Source organism: Myxine glutinosa, chromosome 1 (assembly GCF_964187855.1).
Source record: "Myxine glutinosa chromosome 1, kmMyxGlut1.1, whole genome shotgun sequence".
Lineage (NCBI taxonomy): Eukaryota > Metazoa > Chordata > Myxini > Myxiniformes > Myxinidae > Myxine > Myxine glutinosa.
Window position 1 is genome coordinate 246,210,538 of NC_136261.1, and position 14,680 is coordinate 246,225,217.

Here is a 14,680-nt window from a genome sequence, read left to right on the forward strand (position 1 = left end):
TCTGAGCGCCGAATGATGCCGAGTCGCTCCAGGGTAGCGAACGCCGCTTTTGCCACTGCCAGCTTCGTCGGCTCGAGGCGGCGTGCCCGGGCGTAGACCGGTGGCCCGACGGTGGGGATGTGATGGGCCACCCCGTGCTTGACGGCCCCCGCCAAGAAGGTGGGCCGCGTGAGGGCCGGGAAGCCGGCGAGGAGGCGGGTGAATGCGTCCGCTGCCGGAAGCGTACAGACCAACGTGGCCGGAACCGAACCGTTCGGCAAGCCGCTTGGCAAGCCGCTCGTTGAGCTGGGCAACGCACAAGCGAGCGAGCTGAACGTCTCGGCCTGGACAAGACGTCTGCGCTTGACGTCGACCAGGAGCCCATTAGCGCACAGGAAGTCCGCGCCAAGCAGTGCCATGGGCACGTCGGCGGTGACGAATGTCCATCGGAAAACCTGCCCTCCGAACCGCAGAGAGAGGCAGCGTTTTCCGTACGTACGGATGGGCGTCCCGTTCGCGGCAAGCAGCGCGGGGCCCCCACCCGCGGCGTGCTTGTCTGACGTGCCGGCAGGAACGACACTCACCTGCGCTCCCATGTCGCACAGGTAACGGCGCCCGGAGAAGGTGTCCGTTATGAACAGCAGGCTGCTCGAACGGCTGGCGCTCATCGCCACTATTGAGCGCCGGCCCAGGCATTTCCCGACCTGTTGAAGGAGCATGGCGGATGACACTGCCGAGCTTCGTGGCCGAACTTGGCGTGGAACCAGCACCAGGTGGTGGAGCTGGAGGAGCGCGGCTGGCTCCGCCAGGCCGGTGGAGTTGACGGGTTTCCCCGCGGTGGCGGTTTTCGCCGTGGCGGTGGGCGGGGCGTGGCGGCGGTCACGAGGTGCGTATCAGCATGCTGCGTATGCTGTATAAGCTGATGCTGTGGATCAGCAGCATCAGCAGCAGCATCAGCAGCATCAGCCACGAGGGCCGTGACGGCCACGCCGACTCTCGCCCACGTGTCCGAAGCGGCGAAGTACTTGTCCGCCTCGGCTGCCAATGCTCGGGGTTCCGTTAGCCCGGTCCCGGCCAACGCGAGGCGAACCTGCGCTGGAAGTTGGCGACGGAAAAGCGCCCGGAATAGAGAACCGGGGGCTTCGTCACCCAACAGTGACAGCATATGGTCCATTCGGACCGACGGGCGCGTGTCACCGAGCTCGGGGAGATCCAGGAGGCGGTCGGCCCGTGCGTCGTCCGTGAGGCCGAACGTGGCTAGGAGTAGCCGCTTGAGTGCCTCGTACTTGTGGCCGTCCGGTGGGTGGCGAAGGACGGACACAACTCGAGCGGCCGTGCCGGGCCCGAGGGAGGCGACGACGTGGCAATAGCGCGTGTCATCGCCGGTGAGGCGCCGAAGCTGAAATTGGGCTTCGGCCTGGACGAACCAGACTTCGGCCTGAGCCTCCCAAAATTCGGGAAGTTTGATGAAGTTGGCCATGGCAATGGCGTCGCGTGTGGAAGGATCGCTCCGGCAGATCCAACGTCAAGGGGGTCACCAGTAAAGCGCGGCGTTACGCGCGCTGCTTGCGAGCAAGGAGGAAGCGGACAAGCGGTAACTTATAAGCGGCTTTATTTCAGGAGCTCACTGTAACACTGGCGCGCTCCGGGCTGCGCGCCCGGTGTATATCATGAGGCCACGCCTACCCCTCGGGCGTGGCCACCACCCACTTGGTGCGCGGAATGATGTCACCACGCCAGTGGGCTTTTGTGTCCGCCACAGTACTTACGTTTAAAAGGTGGTACCCGTAAGTGACCACACAGACTCGATATTGCCTTCTTTGATTTCTATGACCCCCAAAACCTATATATAGACACCAGAATTAAAATCCTAGGCCTCAAGGTTGCTGAGTTATGTGGTATTTTAGTGTAATGTGGTGACCATTTTTAAAGATGGCCGCCATAGCAATCACGGGCCAAAACTGGGATGGCACTATATCTAATTTTGTTTCTTATGGCCTACTGAATATGTGTACCAAGTTTGATGCTTTTATCAAAAAGTGCACAATTCGTCTCTATATTGCACCTATCCGCTGGACTATAATGAAATCAACTAATTCCGGCAGACTGCTTTATTTGATTGGCCAACCAAAAAGTCCGAGAACCTGGCCAACCAAAAGTCTGCATCCAGCTTAACATCCATATGTTGATACTGCAACACTTTAAATCGATCATGAAGCAGACCTTTGTGCGTACGTAGTAAATGGATAACACTGTGTTGAGTACTGTTTTTTAAAGAGAGATAAGGTGTCGTTTGAAAAATATTTAGCAATAATAATATTGCTGACTGTAATAATATTGTGGGTAAACCTAAACTATAGGACCGTCAGGTAAACCTAAATGTTACGAGAAAAACTACTACCCCCATTTTCCTTACTACCACCCCATAAAAAAACTCAAAATAATGATGAGATTAATATTAAAATGCAGAAACCAGTCCGAATAATAATAATGAGTGGAGATGCAGCCTCGGACCATCTGCTGTGAACAAAACCACTGTTCTTACAGCACATCCGGTTGCCGCGAATATTGTGTTTGAATGCGCCAGGCCGGCATCTCATGTTGTGCATCTTTGATTATTATTCCAGTAAAAGAATTTGGAATTGGAATAGTGACTCTGCTCTGATCCATCGACCTCATCACCCTGCACCACCACACCGGAATACTGTTATGGTGCAACATTTTGGCGAGCCAGGCAGGAGGAGTTTTTCAAGCACAAGAGCCTGAACCAACTCCTCTCGTGAATCAAACCTTCCCAAAAAAAAAAAATGGCTACAGAGCAAAAGCTGTTGTCCAAGATGAATCTCGAACAGCTGCAGGAGAATGCCAGCACTGTGTTAAATGAGTTAGACCAGGACCAGCTTTTTGAGGCCTGTAGTTATTTGAAATGTTTTTCAGGGGAAGATGAGGCTTGGAGACAAAAGCACAGGCGCACTTTGATCAGAGCAGCAGAACGTGAGTTAGACGTTGTTGAAGAACAACAGGAATGGGTTGAGGCACAACAGTTTGTGCAGAACTTCCTGGCCTTTGTGGAGACACTCGGAGAAACACACCAGGAACCTGGAGACACAGTGTCAGCACGGCATCAGTTTGAAAGCACAATGCTCCTGAAAGCACAATGTTACGGGTTGCAGAAGTCCCAAGAAGAATCCAGAGAGGCATTGGAGGAAGGTCTTAGATCCCTCAGCCTAAAACTGGAAAGACGGGGCAGTTACCCAACAGAAGTCCTCACACCGACACAAGGTAAACTCCCAGAAGTGACAATTCGACGAGAATTCAAAATTCAGGGACAAATTGGGGAAGGGGGTCAAAAGGATAGTGATAGGGATATTTTTTTGATAGTATGTAATAGATGAATCAAGAAATTCAATGTCCATAACTTTTGTCAGAAGAAGAATCACAAATTTTAATTCCCGAGGAGGACAACACTTTCTGTCTACAAGGAAATACACAGCAAGAAATCAATAACTGTTATCAACCAAGAAGAGCATACTACAATTCACAAAAGCACATTGCAAGATTCACAGAAAGTCCCAAGTGAAAAATCCTGGTACAGCAGAGATGTACATCAAAGGAAACATCATAAGGATACAGTAGCATGCAGAGTATACAGTCAACATACAGTGTAAACATACAGAATCGACCAGCCAAGTGAAACATCCTAAGTACAACATTTACAACATTACAAACCTAGTAAAAACCCTAAGTACAACAAACCAACATTTTACAAACCCAGTGATAATCCTAATATTTTGACTCAGTCCTGACCTTTATACAAGTTGAAGTGGGAGGAGCAAGTGGAGGGGGAGGAGCGAAGAGAGGGGAGGAGAGCAGTAGGATTGGTTAGGCAAAGTGTAGGTGGGAGGGAGCAAGGATCGAGGGATACAATGTGATTGGTCGAGTGAAATATTGAGATGGGAATACTCCCCGCCGAGAGCAGGTCTGCATTTCAAATTCTTTAATGAGGCTTTCTGTTTTCCCATTGTCTCCTGCCAGACATTTCGGAGCCATCATCCTTCTAATCCTGCTTGGAGACTTCAAGAACATTTGAAGGTCATTCTCAGTGAAGCATAAATAAGAAATAAGTGGATATATCCTTTACTCATTTTCGACACGACAAGGACAAAGATTACTTACTTTATTTTAAAGCACCATATCTTTAACCATATTACCCTTAGTCATAATTAAATAATTACAGTGCCTTTATTATTAAAACTATACCAAAGGATTTACCATTCTGTGGTTTTATCTGTAATTCATTTATTGTTGACATCATTGTTTCCACAGGACCTGAGTATTCTGCCAGTTGATGCAAGGGTTATCATACAATATTGCAAATGAACACACTAGTAACATGAGTTTTAATAAGTCATGTTAAAACTTCAAAACAGGCATGCAATTAAATAAGAAAGTCCTTATTTAATCAATAGGTCACTCGGTAGCTATGACAACCACATCCTTTGTCAACCTGCAAACTCATCTTTTCCCTCATAAGTCAAAATCATATATAAGAGGTATAAACCTATATACTGTATATACCCTTACAAAATATTTTTACTGAGAAGATATTGGATCAGAGAGCCAGAGATAGCTAGCCTACCAGACTGCATGTACGTGGCGGATATTTGGAATAAGTTTATAGGATTTTACACTTTAGACTAACTTTTATCAAACCCTAATAAGCTATAAGCTTTATTTGATTGTGTTTAATTATCGTTTTTTGAAAGATTTACTGAGAACGTTGACAATTCCATAAAACTATCTATTAGATTAACTTGCAAGTGGAAGTAGAAAAAGGTGCACTGGGCCCATCCCCCATCGGCCAGCGCAGAGTAACTCATCCACTTCTATTGTATCAGGGAACTCTTTGTCCAACTCTGCAAAATAATTACTATGTATTTTGCATTTACTTATCAAAACAATGTTAGCTTCGACCTCGTACTGAGTCGATTATTCACTAGTTTTACCAAACACAATGGGATTTGTAAAACAATTCAGTGAATGCTAATTACTTCAGGCAGCCTTGTCAGACATCGTGGAACCAGCTGTATTATTTTGTTATTTACCAAGAAAACAATATCTTTGCTTCAATTTGCTTATGGAACTTCAGTAAGACATACTCGATCTAACATTACATTATTTCCAAAACACACCCTATTTGTAATCACATTACCCTCAGTCATAAAAATGATTTTACCATGACAATATGTGGTCTACCATTGCCTCTACGAAGAATTTACTTTTCTCGAGCAAACGAATTTGGTCAGAGTGTCGGAGATGATTCGCCTCCTGAAGGAAATCTCAACTTCTGCATGGAAATCACAAAAAAACTTGCACACGAGGTGAGCAGGTTGTAGCTCATAGAAATTACCTGCTTCATAAATTTTACACTTCCACAATTGGCTGTCTTACATAAACCTCATGCACCAGATCGAGGCAGGCCTCTGCAAGAGACATGGGGAATCAGAGATTGTTGATGCAGTAATAAAAGCAGTCAGCCCAGGACTGAGTTTGCGAAATATGTTGGAGATCAAGAATGACTTGACACTTGGGAAACTGAAGATCATTCTGAAGGGGTATTTCAAAGAGGAAAGCACAACTGATCTTTATCAGCGGATGGTGAACATATCACAGGGGGCCAGAGAGTCTGCACATAATTTATTGTTTCGGGCCATTGAGCTCAAGGAGAAGTTGTTGCTGGCATCGAAAGAGAACGAAGCTGAAGAACAGTTTAAGCCTGAATGGATTCAAAAGAAATTTCTCAGATCCCTAAGCAGGGATACTGAACGACAATTTGAAATTCCAGATAAAGCCATACCTAGACGACCTGAACTCGACAGATGAACTACTAATTGAAAAGATGGGTGAAGCAGCTAGCTGGGAACGGGAGAGACAACAGAAACTGAGAAATCACACCAACCTCAAAGCAGTAAAGCTGACAGAAATCCAGACCGAGGTGGATGACAAGACAGAAGAAGACCTCCACGGTGCAAAGACTATCCCCAAGACAGCATATCAGATGGAAAAGCCTCAAGGTGCAACACACAACAAGGAAAAATCTGAGAAGCGGGAAACAGAATTCGGACCAGAAAAAATGCTGGCAATAGTACAGGTGTTTAAAGTGGAAATGAAGGAGATCAGGGAGATGCTGATAGCCTCAATGGGAATGAACAGCCAGCCGGGAAGACAATGGCCTTCTGAGCGAGGGTGCCAAGTCTGTCGGGAAGCAGGAAGGGGAGAGATCTGTGACCACTGTTTCAGGTGTGGTCAAGGCGAGCATCTGTCCTGGGGGAGTCGGGCTCCTCGCCAGATCCCGGGAAACAGGCAGGGGCCACTGTAAAGGGGCGAACAGTGACCCAAGAGGCAAGGCCCCCACCACAGAAGAAGAGTGGAAAGCTTGTTAGTACAAGGGGAGAAGTCAATGGTTGTCAAAGAGACAGAGTAAGACAACCTGTGCCGATAAATCAGATAAGACTGGATGCATCATTCGAAAAAACAGCCCGGCTGAAAGATACAGGAGAACGAGGAGCTGCGGGTCTCAACGCCAAGCCAAATGCCAAGTTAGTGAGCCTCATCGGAAAGAGATGCCTTGTTCGCTGCACTCTGCATAATGTGAAAACTACAGCTCTTTGGGACACAGGCGCCCAAGCCAGCTTGTTGAATGAAGACTGGAGGAGAACATTCCTGTCACAGATACTGGTGAGACCAGTGGAGGAATTGTTAGGACCTGGCACTGTTGTGGGTGTTGCTGCTAATAGGTCAGAAATCCCCTTTCTGGGGTGGGTTGAAGTGGACTTCCAGCTCCACAGCACAGGAAGTCTAAAAAAAAGCTGCGGATCCCCATGCTGGTGTCAAGTGATCCGAATGTAGCACAAGAACCCATAATTGGATACAATGTGATTGAAGAACTGCTCATTGGATCAGATGGGGCATCACCAAGGCGGATAGCAGTAGAAACAATGAGACATGCCTTCTCCTTGGATGCCAGAACAGCAGAAACGTTCATCCAGCTCATACAGGTGAGGCCCTCCGAGGGCGATGGGTGGCAAGTGTGGACAGGTCGATTACCGATCAGCATCCCACCAGGTCAGATGTTCACCATTCAATGTCGTGCACATTCTGGGAAGCTGGAAGAAAAACGAACAATGCTATTTGCCCCAGCTGAGGGGCTGCAAGAGATGGAAGGGCTAGAAGTTGGAGAAGTACTGGTGATGGTTCACCCAGGCAACAGTCCAAAGACAGCCATCCCTGTTGTGAACACTACAAAACACAGCATCACAGTGGTCAAATGCTCCATGTTAGGGCACCTGCAACCAGTGAAAACCGTCTACCCAGCAGCTGTGCGGCCAGTTGAAATGACAGCAAGCTCGCCGACACCAGCCATGACACCTCATATAAATGGTGAGGACATGTCCGGTGTGCTACCAAATGCACCAAATGGCCAACAGTTCAGTGGGGAAGTGGCATGGGATCCACCAGGCAGCCTTGGTGGTCTAACCACTGAGCAAGACGTGACAGTGAAGAAGATGCTGCAAGAGGAGTGCTGTGCTTTTTCCAGAAATAAGGAAGATGTTGGTTTCATTCCATCACTGAAAATGCACATCACCCTTAAAGATGCAACACCAGTCCAGCGGACGTACCTCTCAGTCCCAAAACCACTGCACAAGGAAGTGAAGGAGTAGCTGCAGGGTATGTTGAATTGCGGGTGGATAAAACCATGAAGGTCTCACTACTCCTCGCCCATTGTTTGTGTACGGAAGAAGGATGGGACCCTGCATCTCTGCTGTGATTATAGGGAACTCAATCGTAAGTCCATTCCAGATCGCCATCCAATTCCGCGGATTCAAGATATGTTAGACTGTCTGAGCGGAAGTTCATGGTTCTCTGTACTGGACCAAGGGAAGGCATACCACCAGGGGAGTGTGGATGAAGAAAGTAGGCCTCTCACTGCCTTCATCACCCCCTGGGGCCTATATGAGTGGGTTCGCATTCCCTTCAGCCTGAGTTCTGCTCCGGCTGAGTTCCAGCGTAACATGGAGGAGTGTCTAAGAGGTCTTCGGGACGACATCTGCCTACCATACTTAGATGATAATTTAGTCCACAGTAAAACCTTTGAGGACCATGTCCATCACATTCGAACGGTACTCCAGTGATACCAACAGCATGGGGTGAAGCTCTCCCCAAAAAATGTGATATGTTCAGGCAGAGAGTGAGATTCCTGGGGAAGATGGTGTCAGAGGAGGGCTACACCATGGGCCCGGCAGAAACTGCACCAGTTCAGGCATTGAAAAACCGAAAGCCAGCCACGGTTGGGGAGCTGAGGAAGGTCCTGGGTTTCCTCTCCTACTACAGGTCTTACATACAGAACTTTTCACGTATCGCAAAGCCATTGTATGATGTACTGGCAGCCCCTGACCTAAAGTTACAGTCAAAGACAGAAAGGAAAGGGGGGAAGGAAAATAAAGACGCCAGAAAAACAGGCCAGTTGCCCAGTAAATGTCCTATTGTCTGGAGTGAAGAGCATCAACAGGCAGTGGAACAGATAATCAGCCACCTCACCAGCCCACCTGTCTTAGGTTACCGTCGGTTTGATCAGTCATTTGTGCTGCACTGTGATGCATCACAGGAGGGCTTGGGAGCAGTATTGTACCAACGTCAGGAGGGGAAACTGCGGGTCATAGCTTTTGGATCAAGAACTCTCACTCCGCCAGAAAGGAAGTACAACCTGCATTCAAGGAAGTTAGAGTTCCTGGCATTAAAATGGGCGATATGTGAGCGCTTCAGGGACTACTTATACCATGCGCCCTCCTTCACTGTCTACACAGAAAACAACCCACTCACATATGTACTCACAACAGCAAAGCTGAATGCCACTGGACAGAGATGGGTTGCTGAATTGGCGGACTTCAACTTTGATGTCAAGTACAGGCCAGGCCGAACGAACGCAGATGCGGATGGACTGTCTCGCATGCCTCTTGATTTCTGTAAGTTCATGGATGGATGTACAGAAGGAATGAGTCCAGAGGTGGCTGAAGCTGTCATTCAAGGGGTGTCCACCACACAGAGGGATTTCATGCCACATCTAAGTCCATTGGCCATCAATGCAATGGCCACAGAGATTCAACTTGACCAGCCTTATACCTCATTACATCCCATTCCACTGAGTCACCTCCAGTCAGCTCAGAGAGAGGATCCTGTCATTGGCCCGGTGCTGAAGCTAAAAGACCAGGGTGAGCAACCAAGCAAGGTGACAGTAGAAAAGGAAAGCCCTGAGGTGAAGGCATTGCTGAGGGAGTGGTCAAAGCTGCAGGTAAATAGCAAAGGTTTCCTGTATCGCAAGACTGCAACAAGGACCCAACTCGTGTTGCCACGATGCTACCATCCACTTGTATACAAGGAACTGCACAAAGGAATGGGGCACCTGGGCTCGGAAAGAACGTTAGAACTTATCAGGGACCGATTTTACTGGCCAAGGATGCAGCGGGATGTGGAGAGATTTGTGACATAGGAATGCGAGTGCTTAATGAAGCTAAAACCAAGCCGGATCACGCGAGCACCCATGCTGAATATAAAGACCACATATCCCTTTGAATTGCTGTCCATCGACTTCCTGCACCTTGAAACGTGTAAAGGAGGGTATGAGTACATTCTCGTGGTGATGGACCATTTCACTCGATTTGCACAGGCGTATGCAACAACCAACAAGTCAGCAAGGACAGTTGCCGACAAGATATTCAGTGACTTTGTGCTGAAGTTTGGTTTTTCCACACGAATCCATCACGATATGGGACGAGAATTTGAAAATCAACTGATGGCCCAGTTGAAGCAACAAAGTGGGATTAAAGGCTCCCACACCACACCATACCACCCTCAAGGAAATGGACAGGTAGAGAGGTTTAACAGGACATTGCTGGCAATGCTGAGGACTCTGACTGAAGAACAAAAACAAAATTGGAATAACTCATTAGCAAGTGTGGTACATGCCTATAACTGCACCCGCAATGAAGCAACAGGGTTCTCACCATACTTCCTGCTCTATGGGAGGTCTCCCAGACTTCCGATAGATCTACTATTTGGGTTTGACATAAAGGGGAAAGAGGGCTCTTATGCTGACTATGTTGAGAAGTGGAGGAACAGGATGAGAGATGCATATGAAATTGCAAGCAAAACTGCAGCCAAGCAGGCCACTCGGGGAAAACTGTCACATGACAAAAGAGTCTACGGTGTAGAGCTACAAACAGGTGGTCGGGTTTTGGTGAGGAATGTTGGCGAGAGGGGAGGTCCTGGGAAGATCCGATCCTACTGGGAGGACCAGGTTTGCGTTATTGTCGGAAGAAAGACGCCAGAGAGCCCAGTGTAATAGGTGAGACCGGAAAATGGGAGAGGCAGAGCCAGGACCCTCCACCGCAATCTTCTGTTGCCATGTTACTCCCTCCCTGTGGCAGAACCTCAGCAGAGACCGCACATAAAGGAAACAGCACAGAGTGAGCGAGGACTGAGGAGAAGGTGGACACGCCGTCAAGGTTCCATTGTGGAAGGGGTTGAGCCAGTTGGTGAGTCAGAAGACGAAATCTTTAAGGACCAAGCCCAATGGGGCACAGTGGAGGGATTGGATATCTCGGATCTCAACCGTGACGCCACAGCATTTCAACCACGGAGGAGGGTACAACGACAGCCAAATCCATCTCCATCTCCGGTGGTCATGCAGAAAGAACTACTGGAAGACTGGGGCCTCAGTGAAGAAGCAGGGGGACATACCAGTGAAGGACCACAAGAGCTCCTGGAATCGGAGGAAGAAGTAGTACAAGAAGACACCTCCAATGGCAACTATTCCCGTCCAAAGAGACGGATTAAACCTCCACAAACATTGACCTATGAGTCACTGGGAAAACCATCTTTGGTGAGAAGGATAGTAAGCACCCAGGAATCCAGGATTCAGTTGGTTGATGGAGACATCTGTAACTGCCCCCCAACAGAGACTCTTGCATACTGCATTAGCAGAGATTGCTCCATGGGACCAGGAATGCTTACACTCTTTGAAGAGAAGTGCTCCGGTATACAAGAGCTGTCAGTCACACAAGGAAGACCGGAGATTGTGTGGTGCTAAAAAAAGGGAAAAGATTTGTGTACTACCTCATCACAAAGGAGAGTGCTGACCAGAGATCAATGTGCACCAGTTTGAAGGAAAGCTTGGAGGCAATGGGAAACCACTGCACTGCTCATGGAATAACCCAGGTCTGCATGCCAAATAATGGATGTGGGTTGGAGGACTTGAATTGGGAAACGGTGCTGAAGATTTTGGAGGAGGTCTTCCAAGACCTCTGTCTACTCGTGGTAAAAACCTCGGGAGTACGTACGAGTGATGGAAGAACGAACAGTTGTTCGGGTGAAGTGAATGTCGGGACGACATTTCTTTTGAGGGGGAGAGTGTTACGAGAAAAACTACTACCCCCATTTTCATTACTACCACCCCATAAAAAAACTCAAAATAATGATGTGATTAATAGTAAAGCACAGAAGGCAGCCTGAATGATAACAAAGAGTGGAGATGCAATCGCTGACCACCGGGTGTTAACAACACAGTTGCTCTTACAGCACCTCAGGTTGCCACGAACGGCATATCGGAAGGCACCAAGCCTGCAACTCCTGTTTTATATCTGCGATTATTATACAATTCAGAATAATGACGAGATTAATATTAAAACTCAGAAACCAGTCCGAATAATAATGAGTGGAGATGCAGCCTCGGACCATCTGCTGTGAACAAAACCACTGTTCTTACAGCACATCCGGTTGCTGCGAATATTGTGTTTGAATGCGCCAGGCCGGCATCTCATGTTGTGCATCTTTGATTATTATTCCAGTAAAATAATTCGGAATTGGAATGGCGACTCTGCTCTGATCCATCTACCTCATCACCCTGCACCATCACACCGGAATACTGTTATGGTGCAACATAAACTTTGGCTATGAAGCTGCCAAACTTGAAGACTTAACTATAGCTGCGTGTTCTTTGGCCGCTCCTGCAGGGTCCATTGGCTGTCGCCAGTTGGTGCAGAACAACAACATTTATATGGAAGACTGTGCGGTGAAGGATGTCTGGCTCACTCCTGGGAGATCGATCGGATAACTTACGAGAATGTAAACAGCTCTCGGGGCATATGACAAACAAGCCACAATCAGACACCAAGCAATTGTAGAGTTGAGGGCACTTCAATAACCTGATGAAATATTCCCATATGCTGGTCGAGTTTAACGTGATCTATGGATGCAATACAGATGCAGTGAACTAATATAGCAATTTTTGGCAAACAAGACGATTAATTGGTCCATCAGCAAAGCGACAGGTAAGATCTTCTAGTATTGTAGGAATATAGATTATTATAGATAACTACTTGAGGACTAGCTCTGAGCTTGGATCACATGGGCCTGGCAAGGCCATGGCTTCAAATCGACATCTAACTATTGTTACATATTACCTCCCCAAACCCCGGTTACGGTGCACCTCAGAGTCTGGAGCGGGAACACGGCAGAAAGATTTTGAGTGTTACAATAAACCATGGTAAACCACATCAATGCAATTGTAGAACAAAACAAGTAATTGTATTAAGAACTCTCACATACACAACAATAACATTCATAACCCTTTGAGTACGGGATTTTTTTTTGATAAAAAATACCCCCGGTACGGGATTAATTTGGCATTTTGGTACCGGAATGCAACCACGTACTGACGATCTATTTATAGGTATAGCTGATGATGTGTAGTAACGTCATCCGTACACAAAACTTTTTCGCGGGTTGCGGCACTGGACGTCATCCGTACTCAAAGGGTTAAAGAAAGTACAATGAAAATGTCACTTGCATCAAATGAACAATACATATGATGGTACCATCATTCCCCAATGCTCTCAAAGCAATAAACTCATGACATACTAAATGCGAGTGGAAGTCCGTGCACTAATCCTCACGCTGGTTGAAGCCGTGCAGAACGACGAGAAGAGGCAGGTATTGGCACGACTGTGGATGAGGAGTTACGAGGTGAGATGTCGATATGGGGAATTGAGCTGATATGTAAACCAATGGCGCTCCCCACGGTGAGGTCGATATTGGAATCCCAATGACAAAACAAGACGCACCAAGCTGACAGCCGCTTCGAGGACAAAATGGCGTATCGGCCTGTAATGGAGGTGCTGGCTCCCTCCAACAAAAACTCACTCTTGGTGATAAAACCTGAGACGCAGGTTTAATTGCAATCGCAATATGTGACGATGTCGCAGCAATCCCTTCCAAGGGAAGCCTCAACTCATTCGCGACCAATATCAAAAAAGCCGGCTCGCAGCCCCAATGCGGCTTTACGGCTGTATATCTCTCATGGCCATCTCGATCTCTCTGCTAAGCTCCTTCTCCCCTCTTCTGGCCTCTTTGCCACGTCTTCCTTTTTCCTTCATAAACACTTCTTTTCACCTTTTTCTAAAGTCATCTCCATTTCATACAAAAATCTTAACAACAATATTAACTGAAACTAAAAATCCTGCAAGTATATAATAACAACAAAGGCGGAAGTGACGGATCCGTAGCACTCCCCACCTTCAAGGAAGAAAGTTTGAACACAGGTGAAAACTTTCTTTCCATTCAAAAAGTATCTTTAACAACCAAAAGTAATACTCACACCAAACAAATCCCGTAAGCAACAAAAATTCCAAACAACTTACAGAAATCCTCAAGGTTAATTCACTCTGGATAAAGCATCGGCGACGACATTGTCTCTGCCCTTTACATGCCTAATTTCCAAGTTAAACTCTTGTAAAGACAAGCTCCATCTCATCAACTTCTGTTATTTATTTTTCATTTTTTGAATGAAGGTTAAGGGGTTGTGATCAGTGGAGACCTTAAAAGGAAAGGTAGTAGTTCCCAGAAACACTTCATAATGCTGTAGAGCTAAAAGAAGAGCAAGGGTCTCTTTTTCCACAGTGGCATAATTTTTCTGATGTCTGTCAAACTTTCTCGAATAGTAACACACCGGGTGATCAATGCCATCGTCACCCACCTGCAGTAGAACTGCCTCAGCCCCCTCATCACTTGCATCGATGGCCAACTTGAAAGGTTTTCGAAAATCCGGCGCTGCAAGGACAGGACAGCTCATCAATATCGCTTTGACTTGGGCAAAGGCAGCCTGGCATTTGTCATCCCAAACAAACTTGGTCTCTTTCCTCAGCAAATTCGTTAAAGGGGCTACCACATCAGAAAAATGCTGACAGAACCGCCGGTACCAACCAGCCATACCCAAGAATCTCATAAGCTCCTTTTTCCCTTTTGGAGTTTGGAAGTGATCAATGGCTTCTATCTTGGCTGTCATTGGTTGCACCTGACCCTGACCGACTACATGGCCTAGGAACACCACCTGTGCTTTTACAAACTCACGCTTAGCGAAGTTGATGGTCAACCTTGCCTCGGTTAGTTTCTTGAAGAATGCATGAATTTGTTTTAGATGATCTTCCATTGTCATGGTGTGGATGATGCCATCAGCTAGATAAGCCTCCACCCCCTCAATGTCTGAAATAAGCTTATTAATCAGCCGTTGAAATGTAGCAGGCCCATTTTTCAATCCAAAGGGAAGAACCTTGTACTGATACAACCCATTTGGTGTGACGAAGGCTGA